Below are 21,995 nucleotides of genomic sequence, written 5' to 3'. Positions count from 1 at the left end.
TAATGCTAACATTTCTAGTACAATATTGAATAATAGAGGTGATAATGGACATCCCTGTTTCACCCCTAATCTTATTGGGAAGGCTTCTAACTTTTCTCCATTACATATAATGCTTGCTGATGGTTTTAGGTAGATACTGTTTACTATTTTAAGGAAAGCTCCACCTATTCCTAAACTCTCTAGTGTTTTTATTAGGAATGGGTGCTGTATTTTGTCAAAGCTTTCTCTGCATCTATTGAGATAATCATATGATTTTGGTTAGTTTTCTTATTGATGTGGTTGATTATGTTAATAGTTTTCCTAATGTTGAACCAGCCCTGCCTTCCTGGTATAAATCCCACCTGGTCATAGTGTATTATCTTGGTGATCACTTGCTGTAATCTCCTTGCTAATATCTTGTTTAAGATTTTAGCATCAATATTCATTAGGGAAATTGGTCTATAATTTTCTTTCTCTGTTTTTGCTTTGCCTGATTTTGGTATCAGCACCATATTTGTGTCATAAAACGAACTTGGTAGAACTCCTTCTTCACCTATTTTTCCAAATAATTTGTATAATATTGGAATTAATTATTCTTTAAATGTTTGGTAGAATTCACCTGTGAACTCATCTGGCCCTGGGGATTTTTTCTTAGGGAGTTCATTAATGGCTTGTTCAATTTCTTTTTCTAATATGGGCTTATTTTTAAGGATTTTATTTCCTCTTGTTAAGGGCTAAAATTCTAGCTAGTCTGTCTAAAATATCTAATGAGTGGTCGCCAATAAATTATAAGCTTTAGCAAGAGTTAGACTTTTAAGCATTTATTAAGGAGAATAAGAATTTGGTAAAGAGAGAGAGAAAGGCCTAGATTCCTATCTATTAAAGGGAGAGCACATTTCTAGCCCCGCTCTCCACCAGAGTCCAAAGGAAAAAGAGCAAGACTGAGCGCCAGTCTCTTCCTTCCTCCTCCCACTAGCCTGCGTCACTTCCTGACGCCAAAGAAAAGACTCCTGGTCTTGCCCTCAAAGACCTTCGCTTCATGGGCGGAACTCTTCTACAGTAAGTCTCCAGCAGGTGGCGTTATTCCAATCGTTACACTCTTCAGTTAACCTGGGCAGTTTGTATTTTTGTAAATATTCATCCATTTCGTTTAGATTGTCAAATTTATTGGCATACAGTTGGGCAAAATAATTCCTAATTATTGATTTAATTTCTACTTCATTGGTGGTAACATCACCCCTTTCATTTTTTGTTGGGTTTTTTTGTTGTTGTTTTTTGGGGGTTTTGGTGAGGCAATTGGGGTTAAGTGACTTGCCCAGGGTCACACAGCTAGTAAGTGTAAAGTGTCTGAGGCTAAATTTGAACTCAGGTCCTCCTGAATCCAGGGCCAGTGCTCTATCCACTGCGCCACCTAGCTGCCCCCTTTCATTTTTGATGCTGGTAATTTGGTTTTATTCTTTTTTTTAATCAGATTAACTAATATTTTATCTATTTTATTGGTTTTTTCATAAAACCAACTCTTAGTTTTATTGATTAATTCTATAGTTTTCTTGCTTTCAATTTTATTAATTTCTCCTTTAATTTTCAGGATTTCTAGTTTAGTATCTAATTGGAGATTTCTAATTTGTTCTCTTTCTAGATTTTTAAGTTGCATGCCCAATTCACTGATCTCCTCTTTCTCTTTTTTATTCATGTAAGCAGTTAGAGCTATAAATTTTCCCCTAAGCACTGCTTTAGCTGCATCCCATAGATTTTGGTATGTTGTCTCATTATTGTCATTCTCTTGAATAAAGTTATTGATTGTTTCTATGATTTGTTGTTTGACCCATTCCTTCTTTTTTTTAGACCTTTATTTCTTTTTTTTCATTGATTCTTTAGAATGAAATTATTTAGTCTCCAATTGATTTTCATTGTACTTTTCCCTGACTCTTTCTTACATGTAATTTTTATTGCATCATGATCTGAGAAGGATGCATTTACTATTTCTGCCTTTCTACATTTGACTATGATGTTTTTTTGCCCCAATACATGGTCAATTTTTGAAAATGTGCCATGTACTGCTGAGAAAAAGGTATATTCCTTTCTATCCCCATTCAATTTTCTCCAGACATCTATCATGTCTAACTTTTCTAGTATTCTATTCACCTCTTCCACTTCTTATTTATTTTTTGGCTAGATTTATCTAATTCTGAGAAGGGAAGATTCAGATCCCCCACTAGTATAGTATTACTGTCTAATTCCTCTTGTAACTCGTTTAACTTCTCCTCTAAGAATTTGGATGCTATACCACTTGGCGCATACATATTTAATATTGATATTGCTGGGGCAGCTAGGTGGCGCAGTGGATAAAGCACCAGCCCTGGATTCAGGAGTTCCTGAGTTCAAATGCGGCCTCAGGCACTTAACACTTACTAGCTGTGTGACCCTGGGCAAGTCACTTAACCCCCATTGCCCCACCAAAAAAAAAAAAAAAGAGTAATTCAGTAGCCTCTGACTTCCAGGGTATTAAATGCGATTGGTGGAGACTACATGTACATATCTAATTATGTATAAAATACAAATAAAATGCAATTTATTCTGGGAAAAGTGGAAAGCACTCTAACTTTGGGGGTAGGAGGAGGTGACAGTTAGCAATGTCCCTAAGTAGGGAGAGGTGCCAGGTTAATTGACACCTCAAACTTCAAAGGACACTAGGGTATTTGAAGAGGCAGAGAGGAGGTTAGAGTGAATTTCAGGCAAGAGCAACCACTTTTCTAAAGGCTTATAGAAGGGAAATGAAATGTGTGTGAAGAAACAGCAACAAAGCAGGTATGTCTGGATCTTAGGGTACACTAAGTGGAATAATATCAAATAGTAAGGTTTTAGGAGTTTACCAATGGAATTACATAATGGAGTGGTTTGGATATGCTGTTAGATGTCCCAGTGAGCCAGTGCCATTTTCTGATTGTGAATTTGATATAATCAGAATTGTCACAGTTGAGGGGGGAGAATGGTTGGTGTGGGGGTACTTAGGTATTCCTCCCTAAAGAATGACACCAGGGGTAGCTAGATGGTGCAGAGGATAGAGCACCGGCCCTGGATTCAGGAGTAACTGAGTTCAAATACGGCCTCAGACACTTAACACTTACTAGCTGTGTGACCCTGGGCAAGTCACTTAACCCCAATTGCCCCGCAAAAAAAAAAAAAGAATGACACCATCTGGCACACAAATCTAATTAGAATAAAAGCATCTTTTATTTAAGTCCTAGAGAAAGGAGGCCTTGAGAGGGGTCTCAAGGAGGGATAGCACAGAGATGATTATCTGAGATGCCAATCTCCCCAAACAGGAGAAAGGCCATAGATTTATAGATGGTAGATGGGGTCATCACCTGAACCCTTATTGGGGGTGGGCTGGGAGAAGTCGGGTTGATGTGGGGAGTGGATTTAATTGATCAAATTGATCATGAGTCCTCCCAATGAATTACAAGACTCAGTGACTCAGTTTCCTAAGTTTTATTAAAATACTGTGAGGTCAGGGGGCAGCTAGGTGGCACAGTGGATAGAGCACTGGCCCTGGATTCAGGAGTACCTGAGTTCAAATCCGGCCTCAGACACTTGACACTTACTAGCTGTGTGACCCTGGGCAAGTCACTTAACCCCCATTGCCCCACAAAAAAACCCCCAAAAAAACCAAAAAAATACTGTGAGGTCACAGGAAGACACCAAGGAAGATATGTCTCCAATAGGGAGAGGAAAATGGTTATATTTATAGTGAGAAAAAGTAGATTATCTCCTCATTATCTTAAATGTGGGAAGTCTTATCCTAATTTAGACTTCCTGGGGTCCTAAGACAACCTCCAAGGTGGGTACCTTTTTCCTTGGAGGTGTGTTTTTGGGGTTTACAGATCATAACGTGAATTTAAGGACACATTTGGCCTTTTCTGTGAATGTTCATAAATATATGGTTAAACTTGTCAAAGTCAGAGGGTCTCTGTGTTTTTTATATCTCTTTACTTTAATATCTGGTTTCTAGGTATCCTGTTATCTAGGAATATCAATGGCTATTAATGGTTAATGCTCCCTAGGTATGGTCTCTGTTTATGGTGTTGGTTGGTAGGGACTTGAACCCCCTTGGTTACAGTACTGTTGATAAGAACACAAACCTGGGGCAGCTAGATGGTGCAGTGGATAGAGCACTGGCCCTGGATTCGGGAGGACCAGAGTTCAAAACTGCCCTCAGACACAACACTTACTAGCTGTGTGACCCTGGGCAAGTCACTTAACCCTCATTACCCTGCCCTCCCCCAAAAATAATTCTTTATAGAGGGCAGATAGGTGACACAGTGGATAAAGCACTGGCCCTGAATTCAGGAGGACTTGAGTTCAAATCCAGCCTCAGACACCTACCACTAGCTGTGTGACCCTGGGCAATTCACTTAACCCTCATTGCCCTACAAAAAAACCAAAACAACAACAGTATCAAAGAAAACAAACCTGAGTTTCTCTATTAACCTTTTTAGCTACTATTGAGCAGATCCTAGGTTATCTATTAACCCCTTTTAGCTACAGTTGATAGATTATCTGTAAACCCTTTTAGCCTCCTCCATCAGGGTGAGGGATGGTTCTTGGAGCTATCTCTGTCCCCTTGGAGCAACTTAGGCAGCAGCCAAATCTCATAGGATTATTTCTCCCCAAGGAGAAAGGGAGACTGGAATTAAGGGTGGTGGTCCTGGAGTTAACTCAGTCCAGGTGCCACTTATCTCCCTTGCTTCTTTAGGTGTGTCTGTCCTTTGGTTTAGCTTCTCAATGAGAGTCACCCAAGACCTGTGTACTTTAGTTTAGCTGGGCACTTTCCTAACCCCAGAACAAGAACCGCACAACAAAAATATCCCTTCAGCAGCTGAGTGGAGGTTGGCATGAAGAGGGGAATGACTTGAGGCAGGGAGACCACTGGGAGACTATTGTAATAGCCAAGAAGAGAAGTGAGGAGGTTATCAGATGAGAGAGATAAGAATGCCTGTCTGAGATATTATTCATGTAGTTATTACGAAACTTGGCAACTGATTAAATATGAAAGCTGGGGGAGTATGAGGGCCATGGGATGGATAGATAGATGATATAGAGATCACAGAGGTAGAGAGATATTTTCTGACATAAACCTTTCAGGATGTTTCAATATCCCTTTTAGACACCAGATGTCACAGAAATACTGTACTATTTCCCTCAGTGTCAATGCCATGTCTAATGATAGATTGATTAAGAAACAGATACAGGGGCATCTAGATGGTGCAGTGGATAGAGCACCGGCCCTGGAGTCAGGAGTACCTGAGTTCAAATCCGGCCTCAGACACTTGACACTTACTAGCTGTGTGACCCTGAGCAAGTCACTTAACCCCAATTGCTTCACTAAAAAAAAAAGAAACAGATACAAATATACATAAGGGGCAGTTGTTAAATTTACAGTCTGAATAGCTCTACCTTAGATTTTGACAAATGCTGCAAATTTGAGCTTGATTTCTTTTATGGATTAGACTTATCAAAGTGATGGAGAAGATGTTCATAATACAAATTCAACTTGAAAGTCAATTTTGTACACATTTTTCAGAGAGCTGGTTTTTAAATATTTACTTGGCGTGAATAGACAGATAGCTAGGTAGGTAGTAGATAGAGTCAGTGCATTTATTGAGAGCTTACTATGTGGCAGATACTGTGCTTAGGGCTGGGTTTAAAAATAGAAGCAATAAACAACCAGTCCCTTCCCTATGTAAGCTTCCTTTCTAGTGAGAGAAGAGAATCAAGCTTGGTGAACTTAAAAAAGGGAGAGGAGAGAATAGTTTACAACTGGTCACTAGGAAATGAGGTGGAGGCTTGGTTCTAGCTGAAAAACTCCCTTTATAAATGAGGTCTTACAGGTTGTAGCTCAGGGTGGCTGGAATGGTGACACTGCCCAGACTGTGACAAGGAAGTTAGACCAGGAAAGATATTCAGGAGAATGGTGTAATCTTGTGAATCTTTATTGTGAACCTGTTGAGCTTGAAACAGTCATTTCAGTTAGTAGACAGCAATTTCTCCTGTCTCTTCCTGTCTTTTTGTAAGGGTAGTTCCCAGCATGGAGAAATCTTGTGTTGAGCAAAGATTGTGAAACCCTCCTAAACATGGTCTGAGAGGCAGATGCATCCCTAGTGAGAACAAACTGGTTTTGTCCAGGCTTGCTTTTTATTTGCTTGGAGGGCATATTTTGATTAGACCTACCAGCAGGTAAGTAGCAGCAGTAGCAGCACCAGTACTAGTACTACTAGTAGAGTAGTCATAGTAATAAATAGGAGAAGCACTAATGATAACAATAGTAGCTCTCATTTATATGGTGTTTTAAGATTTCTAGGGGCAGCTAGATGGCGCAGTGGATAGAGCACCGGCCCTGGAGTCAGGAGTACCTGAGTTTAAATCCGGCCTCAGACACTTAACACTTACTAGCTGTGTGACCCTGGGCAAGTCACTTAACCCCAATTGCCTCACTAAAAAAAAAATAAATAAATTTCTAAAGCTCTTTATATGTTACCTCAATTGCTCCTTAGAACAACCCTCTTATAGAATTGCTTTCATTGCCCTCATTTCATATGGAGAAACTGAGTCAGAGAGTGTTTAGATGACTTTCCCAGGTTCACATAGCTTAGGAGTGCCTAAAGCAAGATTCCAACTCAGGTCCTTCTTATTCCAAGTCCTCTGCCTTATCTACTCTGCAGCTGAGTTAGGGCTTCTCTTCTGGAAACTCGACCAGACTCAAATGGTTATTATTGTTTCATCTTAAAGAAGAAGGATGCACTAAAGCAGTGTTTTCTATTTGATGACTGGAATGATACCAAGTGAAGTTATTGAAGCATGTCATGAATTAGAGAACTCTTGGGATGTGGGTAGTGGTGCTGGTGGTGGTGGTGATGATGTTTTGCTTTGCCAAGGATGTGATCCTATAGAAAAGTGGACCCAGGGGGCGGCTAGGTGGCGCAGTGGATAAAGCACCGGCCTTGGATTCAGGAGTACCTGAATTCAAATCCAGCCTCAGACACTTGACTTACTAGCTGTGTGACCCTGGGCAAGTCACTTAACCCCCATTGCCCAGCAAAAAAAAAAAAAGTGGACCCGGCAACAAGACTTGGACAAAGATAGCCAAGGGTCTGAAAACAAGCAAAAAGTCAATTATAATTCTTATTTGGAGATTGAAAGTATTTTGATTACATCTGAAAAAGGATATCAGTTGTTGCAACATAAACATTTAGACATGGACAATATTTCTGCCCACGGAACATGACTGAGAGAAGTTAAACAAACAGAAAAGTTAACATGTAAAGAGGATACAAATTACAGAAGTTCTGCACGTTCTACAGGTACTAAAAAATCTGAATAAAGACCACACCTACCCAAATTATCAGAACAATAAACACATTTCTTGGAATGATTCAAATGTCCCAGCAGGAATTCACAAGTCTTCAATTCTTACAGGAGATTTATGTTTGGGGGAAAGTTTAGCCCATACATATACAGATATTCCTTCTTCTTCAAGAAATTAATGCCATCAGCATATTTCTCATAGTATAGTAACAACCCAGACTCATCACCTTGTTATCAAAACATCAACTCCAACATCCTTTGATTACTTTTTCACCAAAACTAAAATCCTCAGACTCTTCCTCCTTTTAGTCACAGTAGTATACCATCAGGAAGCATATCTGACACCAACATTTTACAACATTCAGAGAAAAGCAAAACTCAGTTTGTCAGTTCTTCCTTTGGGGAGGCTGTGCCACAGCAACTTTTGAAGAGACAGTCTTTGGAATCCTGTAAGCTACCTACAAAAAAGGAAGAAGAAAAAAAATAGAAAGTATTCCCCAGAAGAGAGTCAGACAAAGAGACAAGAAGCTCTTTTTGGAAGACTGTCTAAAGCATGAACATCAGTTAGGAATACAGCACATAATTACTTTAATTTTCTGAATGAAAAAATCCGTTTGTAGGAGAAGACATGTTAAAGACTTTACATCTATCCTTGATAGCCAATGTTGTATGGGGTTTTTTGTTGTTGTTTCTCTATAAGAAATTTAGCATGGGGCGGCTAGGTGGCGCAGTGGATAGAGCACCAGCCCTGGAGTCAGGGGGACCTGAGTTCAAATCCGGCCTCAGACACTTAACACTTACTAGCTGTGTGACCCTGGGCAAGTCACTTAACCCCAGTTGCCTCACTAAAAAACAAAAAAACAACAACAAAAAAAGAAATTTAGCATGCCCATTCATGGTATTGCAAGGGTCTTTTTAGAACCTAGAGGTCAATGAAGAACAGCAACTTTCCTCAAGGGCAAAGAAATTATAAGACAGAGATACATAGATAACTATATAATAAAATTCCATCTTTTTCTGGTCCCCTGACCATCACCCTGTTTCTAGTCAGTATAGTAAGTAAGTTCTAGCAGGAAATAATATTGCAAATGGGATCCTGGAATTCACATGCAAATGATCCAGCATCTCAAAGGATCACAATTTACAAATTGTTTCATAAATTAAATATTAAGTAAAATTCCTCTGCTGGTAATATGTGCTATGTCAGGTGAAATCATCTCGGTACCACTTATCAAGGCCCCTGGTCATGTGACATGCAAATTCTAGACAAAATAGAGCCCTCAGTAGTTTCAGAGAAGCCAGACATCAAAAAGATGCTGGTAATCTGGGGACAGTGACTTTGAGATTTTACTGATAACTTTGAGATGCTTTGGATATGTTGATGACCTAACCCGAAGGTGGTCCAGAGAGGAGTTGGTCTGTTTCCCTAAAATCCTTAGAATGATGATGCTCAAACTCCTGCTTCCCCCACCCCTGAAGCCCAGCCCTCTTCCATCTCCATCAGGCCCATGATGCTGAGTACCGCCAACTCTCATTTCATGACTGATATTCTCTGCCCCCTTTCCTCCCTATCCTCTTCCCCATGCTGCCTTCTTTCCTCCACCCTCCCATTCCCTGTCCCCAAGCCACCATGTGCCTCTGAACCACTTTTGTTCCTTGTCTCTGGGTCTTATTAAAGTGTGATCACCACCCTGTTTCCCACTGCCAATCCTGATCTTTTCCCATGAGTAACCAAAGAACCAGATATCCTGACTCTATTTCAAAATTTCATAATCCATTTAGGTAGAAAGATAAAAACCATAGAGTGATGGAATTTATTGAGTACTAAGGTATTTTAAACAAAATGCTGAGTTTAAAAATTCAGGAAAAACCAGTCCCTCCCCTAAGTGAATTTACATTCTAGAGAGGAAGACAAAAGGAATCAGGAGAACTTTAAGGGGAGGGAAGTGTTTAGAGCTGGTGGCTACAGGTAAAGTGGAGGCTGGGTTCCAGGCAAGCTCAGGTCCAATCTCCCTTATCAGATGTCTCTGAAGTTGTAGCTCAGGGTAGATAGAAGGGTGCTTGCTGTCCCAGAGAATGATAGGGAATTTCAAGAGAGGGATGGACTTTAGGGCAAAGATGTTGAGTTCTCCTGTTACAGGATGAGTTTGAGACATTCATTTTAAGATAGCAAATAACCATTCCATTCTTCTTAAGCCTCTTCCCTTCCATTTGTAGGGAAGGGGAGGGATGGTTCCTAGTATATAACATTCCTGTGTTGAGCAAAGTTTGTGGTACCCTCCTAAACGTGTTCTGAGAAGCAAGGCCAGTGCCAGGTAGAAGAAGCATCTCATGGGAAGGTGGTCTTTTTAAAGACCTCCTTACACAAGTATGATAAGCTGATTTCAATTAAGTAGAGATCCATGTAAGTAATAATAATGATAACATTAACAAGATACTTGTAGGAGTAGCAGCAGCAGCAGCAGCAGCAGCCCTGTGATGGGTGAAAGTGTAAATGACTGAGGAAACAAAGGTCCAAGGTACCAAGTATATTGATTTATTAAGCAATGCCTTCCCATTTCTTTTTTTATAACAGTATTTTATTATTTTTCAGTTACATGTAGAAATAGTTTTCAATATTTGTTTTTATAAGATTTCTAGTTTCACATTTTTCTCCCTCCCTCCCCATTCCCCAAGGTAGCAAACAATCTGATGTGAGATTAAAATTGGATATTAGATCATAAATCTCCCCTACTTAACTTTTCCCTTAATTTATCTCCCAGACTAGTAAATGGAAGAAGCTTCTGGTTTTCTAGATAGAGCCTTTATTGTATGGTAGTCACAAGGTGATGTTGATTAGAAGGATAGGAAAGTAGAAATACAATACAAATCGTCTTAAGTCTAGGCTTAGTCTATATTCTGTATAAAACTCACCAAAACCCAAGGCCACCTTTGGGGAGAGAGACCGAGTCAAGCACGTGCTGTTAACCGAGAGCCGGGCCGAGTCAAACTCCAGTCCGAGTCTGTCTATGCAGCGTAGCCAGGAGACCAGCGGAGCAGGAAAAAAGGCCCCACTTCTGTTCTCTCCTTGCCTTTTAAGCTCGCACCCCGGAAGTCGAGTGCTCAGCAGGCAATCTGGCCTGTGTCGCAGGCGGACTGGTGTGCGTAGCTCATGCTGTTGGTCTCCTCCCCAAAAGGGTGGTCCTAAAAAAAAAACTGGCGTCTCTCCATTATCTAACCGACTGTTAAAACTTTTTACCACACTGATATAGGTTATATATGTACAATCACATTAAACATATTTCTGCATTAGTCATGTTGTGAAAGAAGAATCAGAACAAAAAGGAAAAACCTCAAAAAAGAAAAACAAAAAAATAGAAATAGTGTGGTTCAATCTGCATCTAGATTCCACAGTTCTTTTTCTGGATTTGGAGAGCATTTTCCATCATGAGTCCTTTAGAACTATCTTGGATCATTCTATTGCTAAGAAGAGTCAAGTATATCACAGTTGATCAACACACAATGTTGTTGATACTGTGTACAATATTCTCCTGGTTCTGCTCATCTCACTTAGCATCAGTTCGTGTAAATTCTTCCAGGTTTCTCTGAAATCCACCTACTCATTGTTTCTTACAACACAGTAGTATTATATTACATTCATATACCACAACTTGTTCAGCCATTCCCCAATTGATGGGCATCCCTTCAATTTTCAATTCCTTGCCACCACAAAAAGAGCAGCTTTAAATGTTTTTGTACATGTAGGTCCTTTTCCTTTTTGTGATCTCTTTAGGAAAAAGACCTAATAGTGGTATTTCTGGGTCAAAGGGTATACACAGTTTTATAGCCCTTTGGGCATAGTTACAAATTGCTCTCCAGAATGGTTGAATCAGTTCACAACTCCACCAACAATGCATTAGTGTTCCAACTTTTCCACAGCTTCTCCAGCATTTATTATTTTCTTTTTTTGTCATGTTAGGCAATCTGATAGGTGCCAGGCGGGACCTCAGAGTTGTTTTAATTTGCTTTTCTCTAATCAATAGTGATTTAGAGCAATTTTTCATATTGTAATAGATAGCTTTGATTTCTTCATCAGAAAAATGCCTGTTCTTATTCTTTGACCATTTCTCAATTGGGGAATGACTTGTATTCTTATAAATTTGATTTAGTTCTCTATATATTTTAGAAATGAGGCCTTTATCAGAAACACTGACTGAAAATTGTTGCTCAGCTTTCTGCTTTCTTTCTAATCTTGGCTGCATTGCTTCTGTTTGTATAATTTAAAAAAAATTAATGTAATCATAATCATCCATTTTGCATTTTATAATATTCTCTATTTCCTATTTGGTCATAAATTCTTCTCCTCTCCAAAGATCTGAGAGGTAAACAATTCCTTTCTGTCTTAATTTACCTATGGTATCACCTCTTATGTCTAAATCATATACCCATTTTGACCTTATTTTAGTATAAGGTGTAAGATGTTCTATGCCTAGTTTTTGCCATACTATCTTCCAGTTTTCCCATCAGTTTTTGTCAAATACTGAGTTCCTATCCCAGAAGCTGGAGTCTTTGGGTTTATCAAACAGTACATTACTAATTTACTACTGTGTCTCCTGTCCCTAACTAATTCCATTGATCCTTCACTCTTTTTCTTAGCCAGTACCAGATAGTTTTGATGACTGCCACGTTATAGAATAGCTTTAGATTTGGTATGACGAGCCCACCTTCCTGTGCATTTTTTTTCATTAGTTCCCTTGATTTCCTTGACCTTTTGTTTTTCCAGATGAATTTTAAAATTATTTTTCCAGTTTCTTTAAGTAAATGTATTTATTTTACTGTGAACTTAAGAAATAAAACAAGCATTTTCATAACAAAGTGGGAAACACAGAGCATTGCTCTGAGATTGGCACTATAATTTGTACAACTTACTATTTCTTTCAAATATACATTTATCATGCAACTTTCTTTTTTTTCCTTCCCCTACCCCCCAACTTTGAGATGGCTACCATTAGACATAAATTTCTTTGTTCGTATACACATATACACACATACACACATACATATACATACATATACACACACTGTACAAACCGTGTCAATGGTAAAACTAAATCACCTTACCTTACCCCCCCCCAGTGTGTGTGTGTGTGTGTGTGTGTGTGTTTGTGTGTGTGTGTTTGTGTGTGTGTGAAACAAGCTAGGAATTACTTATAAATTATGAGCTTCAGCAACAGTTTAGGCTTTAAGCTTTTATTAAAGTGTATTAGGGATTAGCAAAGAAAGAGCAAATGTCTCTGAAAGAATAGAAAAATCTAGCTCAGATCTGTGCCAGAGAGAGAGAGAGAGAGAGAGAGAGAGAGAGAGAGAGAGAGAGAGAGAGAGAGAGAGAGAGAGAGAGAGAACCTCCTTTACCTAGCAGGTCATTCTTTCAAAGAGACTGAATCCCAGTCAGTTCCACTGGAAGCCCCTTGTGGAACAGGAAGAGGTGCAGTCCCCCTCCCCACCCCCCATAGCTCCAAGCTAATTGGCTGGTAGCATTCAAGTCCATTGATTGACATGACTTAAAGGCAGTCCATGAATTGTGAGGCAACTTCTGAGATGCCAATTTGACCTTAGAAACCTCAGAAAGGTCACCTCATGCTTTCTTGGCAGAGGGCCCTGGAGAGTAACATTCTCACAATACATATGTACATGCATACACTCCTACATACATGTATATATAAGGTCACTTATTTTTTCTGTATTTGAGCTGCTTCTTCCATCATAGAGTCTTTGTAGTAAATCTGGGTATTTGTAATAGAAGAACTTGATTGTTCAAAGTTTTTTTAAAACAAGACTGATATTACTGTATAGAATGTTATCTTGGTTCTGCTCATTTGGCTCTTCATTATTCTGTGGAGATCTCTATACTTTCTAAAATCATTTAGTTCATCATTTCTTATAACAGAGAGATATTCCATCATGAATACATACCACAATTTGTTCAGCCACCCCCCAACTTATGGGCATCCTTGTGACTTCCAGTTCTTTGCCACCACAAAAACAGTGTTTGTAAATATTTTAGAACATGGAAGTTTAACTACACCAAAGAGGAAGATCGATTCTTGATTTGTATGCTACATAAAATGGGCTTTGACGGGGCAGCTAGGTGGCGCAGTAGATAGAGCACTGGCCCTGGAGTCAGGAGTACCTGAGTTCAAATCCAGCCTCTGACACTTAACACTTACTAGCTGTGTAACCTTGGGCAAGTCACTTAACCCCAATTGCCTCACTAAAAAAAAAAAATGGGCTTTGACAAGGAAAGTGTGTATGAAGAGTTACAGCGGTATGTGTGCCATGCCCTGCAATTCAGGTTTGATTGGTTTATCAAATCGAGAACTGCCATGGAATTCCAGAGTTACTGTAATATTCTGATACCATTGATTGTGAGAGGTACATATGGATATGACCCTCCACTGAGATGGAAAGTGCCCCCCCTTTGGCCTAGTGATCTGATCTCAAAGTCTTAAAGCCCTTTAGACCCCCCTATTTCTCTCTATATATTTTTTCTCTAGAGAGAGGCAATAATGGGAAGCTACTATCCCCCTTTCTAAATATAGGCATATCAACTTAAAAATTGTTTCAAAGAGTCTGCACTGAGACATTACGTAGACATGATAAAGTTGTTGCAGAAACTGAAAATGTTGCAAAATAAGTAATCGCTGAACATTCCAGGAGAATGATTTATTGCTGAACCCAATTACCGCATTTTGCTCAAATCAGATGTCTGTAAAAAGTATAAAAACTGCTTGATTTCTAATCCCGGTGTGTCACACCTCCTGGTTGACCCAGTGAGTGTGGTGCACCTTTCTTTCGAAAGAAATAAAATCAATGCTTCGGCCTCCTTTCTCCTCGAGTCTCTATTACAGGGGTCAGTGGGTGTACTTCCCATCCCACTCAGTTGAAAAAGAAAGAACAGAAAAAAAAGAAAGTAAGTGCTAAGTGTCTGAGGCCAGATTTGAACTCAGGTCCTCCTGAATCCAGGGCCAGTGCTTTATCCACTGTGCTACCTAGCTGTTCCCTCTGATAAAAATATTAATTGTGAGGGCAGCTGGGTGGTGCAGTGGATAAAGCTCCGGCCCTGGATTCAGGAGGACCTGAGTTCAAATCAGAAACTTGACACTTACCGGCTGTGTGACCCTGGGCAAGTCACTTAACCCTCTTTGTCCCACAAAACAAAACAAAACAAACAAACAAAACAAACCCCAACATTGGTACATTACTCTGATAATTATTTAATTGGGCTTTAATAAAAAAATTAATTGTTAGTTTCTATTGTATAACCAATAACTAACCAAAAATCTCTTGCTAGTTCTAATTTTTTACATATTTTATATCTTTTAATGATGCTTTTTACCTGAAATGTGTAATATTCTCCTTTATTCATTCCCCAAATTTTTGTGTGCCTTTAGCTTCCTTAATTTCATGCCTTCCTCAAAATCCTTCACCTACCCCCACCCTGTCCTTGTTCTTTCGAAGCTCATTCTGAGGCTATATAGCTTTTCTATGTTTTGTACACTACCACTGCTTTGAAAAAGAGCCTAGATTCTATAGTTGTATCATTGTTCTTTCATGTTTAAAATTTATATGGGTGTGGGCAAATGGAATTAAAATGATTTGAGGAGAAAAAAAAGAACATGTAGGTCTGTGGTGAGATATGAGACCCTAAGAAACTTAGAGACCATGAACTTTTCAGAATGAAAAATAATCCCCGTTTCTCACCTCAGAAATGTGATGTGGCAGGACACAGACCAGGGGTCATGCAGACCCTGGGATATTCCATCTGTGATGTAAATACTAATAAGCACATCAAGGTCTGCAAGGATGATATGGAGTCCTTATATGTCAGCAGGATGTGTGACTCATCGAGCTCATCAGTGGACCCAAAACTGCCCCCACCCCCCACCCCTGCTCCTTCTAGTTTTGCAGTCTCCTCACTTTGTACAAAGCCTTCTTTGTCTGAAACTGTATAAAAGGTGAACTCTCCTTCCATTCAGAGAGACAGTCTTCATCATGACACCATGTCAATTCCTCCTTCTATCATTTTAGCTACCCTGATAGGTGTAAAATGGTATCTCAAGGTTGTTTTAATTTGCATTTCTCTAATCATTTTTTCATATGGCTATAAATTGTTTTGACTTCTTTGTTGGTAAGCTACCTGTTAATATCTTTTGACCACTTATCAACTAGGGAATAACTCACATTTTTATAGATTTGACATAGTTTTTTATGTATTTGAGAAATAAGACCTTTATCTGAGGAGCTATTTATAAAATTTTCCCCTCAGTTTTGTGCTTTCTTTCTTATCTTGGCTACATTTATTTTCTTTGTACAAATACTTTTTTATTTAATATAGTCAAATTATCCATTCTATATCTTACAGTGGGGTAGTTAGGTGGCACAGTGGATAAAGCATCAGTCTTGGATTCAGGAGGACCTGAGTTCAAATCCATCCTCAGACACTTGACACTTACTAGCTGTGTGACCCTGGACAAGTCACTTAACCCTCATAGCCCTGCAAAAAAAAAAGAAAAAGAAAATGTTGTATATCTTACAGTGCTCTCTTTCTCTTGTTTACTCATAAATTGTTCTTCCCATAAGGGTGATATATAACGTGCCATTTTTCAAATTTTCATGTCATATTACCCTTTATATCTATGTCCATTATGAACTTATCTTGGTGTATGGTGTAGGATATTGATCTATCTCCAATTTATGCCAGACTGCTTTCTAGCTTTTCCAACAAAGGAATTCTTATCCCCAAAACTGAAGTCTTTACTGTTGTTATACATTAGGTTACTATATTCGTTTGCTGTTGTAGACTGTATGGCTACTCTGTTCAATTGATCTGCCTTTCTGTTTCATAAACAGTACCAAAAAGTTTTAATAATTGCTGCCTTATAATATAGTTTAAGATCTGATACTTGTAAACCTCTTTACTTTGCATGTTTTTTCCATTGGTTCCTTTGGTATTCTTGATCTTTTGTTCTTCCAAATGAATTTTGTTGTTTTTTTTCTTGCTCAGTAAAATATTTTTTGATAGTTTAGTTGGGATGGCATTGAATATGTAGATTAATTTTTGTAAAACTGTCATTTTTATTATATTGGTCCTACCTCCCCATGAACAATTTATATTTCTCCACTTATTTAAATGTGATTTTATTTGGGTTCAAATTTTGTTATGGTGGGGCGGCTAGGTGGTGCAGTGGATAAAGCACCGGCCCTGGATTCAGGAGTACCTGGGTTCAAATCCGGCCTCAGACACTTGACACTTACTAGCTGTGTGACACTGGGCAGGTCACTTAACCCCCATTACCCTGCAAAAAACAAAACAAAACAAAACAAAACAAAACAAAAAAACAAAAAACCCACAAATTTTGTTATGGTTTTGTTCATATAGATATTGGTTTTGTTTAGGTATATTCCTAGGTATTTTATAATGTCTAGTCATTATAAATGTTATTATAAATGGATTATCTCTAGCTAGCTCTTCTTACAGTATTTCGTTGGTGATATATAGAAATGCTGACGATTTATGTGGGCTTACTTTATATCGTGCTACTTTGTCGAAATTATTAATTATTTCAATTAACTTTTTTTTTTTTTTAGTGAGGCAGTTAGGGTTAAATGACTTGCCCAGGGTCACACAGCTAGTAAGTGTTATGTGTCTGAGGCCGGATTTGAACTCAGGTACTCCTGACTCCAGGGCCGGTGCTCTATCCACTGTGCCACCTAGCCGCCCCTCAATTAACTTTTTAGTTGTCTTTGTGATTTTCCAAGTATATCATCATATCATCTGCAAAAAGAGATAGTTCTATTGCCTCATTCTCTCCTCAGATTCCTTCTATTTCTTTTTCTACACTTATTGCTAGTGCTAGGATTTCCAATACAGTATTAAAAAATATTGGTGAAAGTGGGCATTCTTGTTTCACACCTGACCTTACTGGAAAAGCTCATAGATTATCTCCATTAAAATTACAACCCTTAGTTTCTTAACAGATCAGTACCAGGACTTTTTTTTTTTTACCTTTGGCACTGGAACTTGAATACAGGGGAAGAGAGAGTGTTGTGAATTAAAATAAACTAATCAAATCAAACCAGCTAATTAAGAGAAAACAGTTAACAGGATACAAAATTAGGTAGTCTGATTTCTTTTTTTCTTTTTTTTTTTTTTTACGAGGCAATGAGGGTTAAGTGCCTTGCCCAGGGTTATACAGCTAGTAAGTGTCAAGTGTCTGAGGCCAGATTTGAGTTCAGGTCCTCCTGAATCCAGGGCTGGTGGTTTATCCACTGCACCACCTAGCTGCCCCATGATTTCTAATTAGAGGAAAGATTAGGGACTTTCCAAGTTTGGAGGAGGAGAGTGAACAGGTAAAATTCCCTAAAATAAAAAAAAGTGGTGTCCCATTCCCCCACCCCCACTCCACCAAGTGTCTTTATTCAATCAAAAGAACATGGAGGGCAACTAGATGGTGCAGTAGATAGAGCAGCGGCCATGGAGTCAGGAGGACCCAAGTTCAAATCTGGCCTCAGACACTTGACACTTACTAGCTCTGTGACCCTGGGCAAGTCACTTAACCCCAATTGCCTCACCAAAAAAAACCAACAAAAAACATGGAAACAATAACTGATTGACTTTTGAAATCAGACTCATGGGTTTCTTGAGATGTTTAACTATGAGAAAACTCCTTGTATAAGCATAACCTAGGTTCTTGGTTCAAGGTTTCTGAGCAGCAGGTAGAAGTGGTCCAGATTCCCAGCCACAAAGGCATAAATATGAACTGTTCAAACAATGTGTTTTTTTACACGTTCCATAATTGAATTCATTTTTCTCAGAAAACATCACTTGAACAAGATCCAAGGGAACTGAGCTAGCTCTGAAATTGAGTCACAAGATGGAGTCAGTGTGGCTCACTCAATTCCAACTATAACTTGCTGTTCTTATCTCCTCGGCAGTAGAAGCAGCAGCAGTAGTAATGGTAGTGGTTATGATAGTTGTGGTAGTAGGGAATGATAATACTTATCATTCACATAGCACTACTATGATGAAGACAAAGACGAAGACTACCACTAGTAGTAGTAGTAGTCGTCCTCGACGTGGTAAAAGTAGTGATGGTAGTGGTAGTGGTGTTTGTAGTGGCAGTAGTAATGATGAGGATTATAGTTCATATTTATACAGTGTTTGAAGGTTTTTAAAGCCCTTTGCATATGTTACCTCATTTGGTTCTCCCAACAAACCTCTGATTTTGGTGCTTTTTTTAACCCTCATTTTATATTTGAGTAAACTAAGGCATAGAGAAGTTATGTGATTTGCCCATGGTGAAACAGGGGAGTGTCTGAGGCAGGACTCCAACTTAGGTCCTTTTGACTCAAAGTCCTATGCCCTCTGTGCAGCTCAGGTACTTGCTGTTTTGTTTTTAATTTGGACATACCTAGTGAGTTGTTGTTAGTATATCTTTATCATATGTTGGTGTTACACATTAGATCTGCATCTGCCTTTCCTTCCTCTCTGCCCTGCTTTCTACTTCGGTCCTCAATGCAGTCAGACTGTGTTTCCTGTCTCCCCAAAAGGATTATAACTTTTCACCAAATTTTGTTGTACACCAGCATTACTCACAACAGACAAGGCTTTGGTGACCACATAATATTCTTTGTTTATAATAGGACAGAGAAGACATGGATCATGGGGGAGGGCTGAAGAAGGGGGAAGATCCTAAAAGGAATGAATTCTGACAACTTTGGCTGCAGCTAAGGATTTCAGCCTTTGGTCTCTGCTGTCTATTCTTCCTCTGTTCTTTCATGTTCAGGAAACACAGCATGGCTAGTAGCAAGCATCTCATCATTTTCAACTTTCACCATCCTTCTACTGCATTACACCAGAATCTTAGAAGGACAGGAGAGGCAGCTTGTAGAAATCAAAGGTGGCTCACAAATGCCAGGGAAACTTCATCTTGCATGGTACAAGATGCAGGTCAAATGCCTTTCTTATGCCTTTCAGTTTGTAAGGGGGCTAAAATTCTAGCTATGATGTCTAAAATCTAATGAGTGATCGCCTTAAATTAGAAAACGTATAGCACCAATCTTTGGGCATTAAGTATTTATTAAATTATATTAGGGGTTAGTAAAGAGAAACACGTGGATAAAGAATTAGATCTGCCTGCTCTCCCTAATCTGCCTCCCCTGCCAACCCCCAAACCAATGCTTCTGAGGCTTCTTGCCAAAGCCTGCTGAGAAACCAGAAACAGGGCTGGAAACAGGGCCATCCACACACACACACACACACACAGCTCCAAGCTAATTGGCTGGTAACACTGATTGACAGGACCCACAAGCAAACTTCACTTCCTGATGACAAATTGACCTTCGAAACCCCAGAAAAGGTCACTTCCAGAAGCTAAAGTCACATGGTTTCTTTTCAGGCCAGAGCTCACTATATTCCTCCCAGCAGGGGGTGTCATTCCAATTCTCACAAGTTCCAAGGAGTCTGGAAAGTCAAATTGAGACACAAATCACCAAGCCTGTCAATTTTGAGTTAGCATCTGATGGAGTCTCCTACCTCAAATACAATTTTGTAAGGAGAGGGAACCAGGGAACTAGGGAACCAGGATTATACATCTTTTATGGCCTTTGCCCCATTCTAAACATAGGAATTAAGTTAAGGTAATTAGGCATTGTCCACCTTTTCTCTGTGGCTACCTCCCCTATCTTATTTCAGTTTCCTTTTATGTGTTGTCAAACCCCATTAGAATGTAAACTATTTCTTTAGCAATAATAGAAGAAAAAGAAATTAAAATAGGCAAGGAGGAAACAAAACTCAATCTTTGCAGATGATATGATGGTATACTTAGAGAATCATAGAGAACCAATTTAAAAAGTTTGTGAAACAATTAACAACTTTAGCAAAGTTGTAGGATATAAAATAAATCCACATAAATCATCAGAATTCCTACACATGACCAACAAACCTCAGCAGTAAGATATAGAAAGAAAAATTCCATTTAAAATAACTGGAGACACTGTGTGACCCTGGGCAAGTCACTTAACCCTCATTGCCCTGCAAAAACAAAAACAAAAACAAAAAAGGGATCCACCAATCTTAACCTCCCCCATAGATGGGATCAAAAGCATTAGGTACCACATCCAATTAAACAAATAAAATAACTGTAGGGGCAGCTAGGTGGCGCAGTGGATAGAGCACCGGCCCTGGAGTCAGGAGTACCTGAGTTCAAATCCGGCCTCAGACACTTAACCCTTACTAGTTGTGTAACCCTGGGCAAGTCACTTAACCCCAATTGCCTCACTAAAAAACAAAAAACAAACAAACAAACAAAAAAACCAAATAAAATAACTGTAGGCAATATAAAATATTTGGGAGTCTACCTGCCAAGACAAACCCAGGAACTCTATGAACACAATTACAAAATACTTTTCACACAAACAAAATCAGCTCTAAATAATTGGGAAAATATCAATTGCTTATGGATAGGCTGAGCTAATATAATGAAAATGACAGTTCTACCCAAATTTATTTACTTATTCAGTGCCATTCCAACCAGACTACCTAAAAATTATTTTATAGAGCTAGAAAAAATAATAACAAAATTCATCTGGAAGAACAAAAGGTCAAGAATATCAAGGGAACCAGTGGGAAAAACATGCACAGGAAGGCGGGCTAGCCATACCAAATCTAAAGCTATTCTATAAAGTGGCAGTCATCAAAACTATTTGGTACTGGCTAAGAAATAGAGTGGTGGATCAGTGGAATAGGTTAGGCGCAAGAGACAGCAGTAAATGACTATAGCAATCTACTGTTTGATAAACCCCAAAATTCTAGCTTCTGGGATAAGAACTCACTATTTGACAAAAACTGCTGGGAAAACTGAAAGATAATATGGCAGAAACTAGGCATAGACCAACATCTTACAATGTATAGCAAAATAAGGTCAAAATGGGTACATGATTTAGACACAAAGAGTGATACCATAGACAAATTAGGACAGAAAGGAATTGTTTACCTCTCAGATCTATGGAGAGGAGAAGAATTTATGACCAAATAGGAAATAGAGAATATTATAAAATGCAAAATGGATGATTATGATTACATTAATTTTTAAAAAAAAATTATACAAACAGAAGCAATGCAGCCAAGATTAGAAAGAAAGCAGAAAACTGAGCAACAATTTTCACAGTCAGTGTTTCTGATAAAGGCCTCATTTCTAAAATATATAGAGAACTAAATCAAATTTATAAGAATACAAGTCATTCTCCAATTGAGAAATGGTCAAAGAATAAGAACAGGCAGTTTTCAGATGAAGAAATCAAAGTTATCTATTGTCATATGAAAAAATGCTGTAAATCACTATTGATTAGAGAAATGCACATTCTTTTTATATTTATTTTTTATTTTATTTTTGATATAAGAATTTTATTTTTCCCCAGATTACATGTAAAAACAATTTTATGTCAATTTTTAAAACTTTGTGTTCCAAGTTCTCTTCCTCCCTCCGCACCTCCCCCTCTTAAGAATGCAAGCAATTCAATATAAGCTCTACATGTATAGTCATGCAAAACATTTCCACATTAGTCAGGTTTTGAAAGAAAACAGACCAGAAAAGAAAACCTTAAGAAAAAGG

General features: G+C 38.6%; 1 pseudogene; it reads left to right on the top strand.

Moving 5' to 3' along the window:
* LOC122733926 overlaps positions 1 to 18,548 on the top strand; it is a 66,835-nt pseudogene extending 48,287 nt beyond the window's left edge.
* Positions 18,549 to 21,995: the final 3,447 nt, after the last annotated feature.

Source organism: Dromiciops gliroides, chromosome X, assembly GCF_019393635.1.
Source record: "Dromiciops gliroides isolate mDroGli1 chromosome X, mDroGli1.pri, whole genome shotgun sequence".
Lineage (NCBI taxonomy): Eukaryota > Metazoa > Chordata > Mammalia > Microbiotheria > Microbiotheriidae > Dromiciops > Dromiciops gliroides.
Note: the sequence above shows the minus strand (reverse complement) of the source record. Positions and strands in the feature narration are given on the sequence as shown.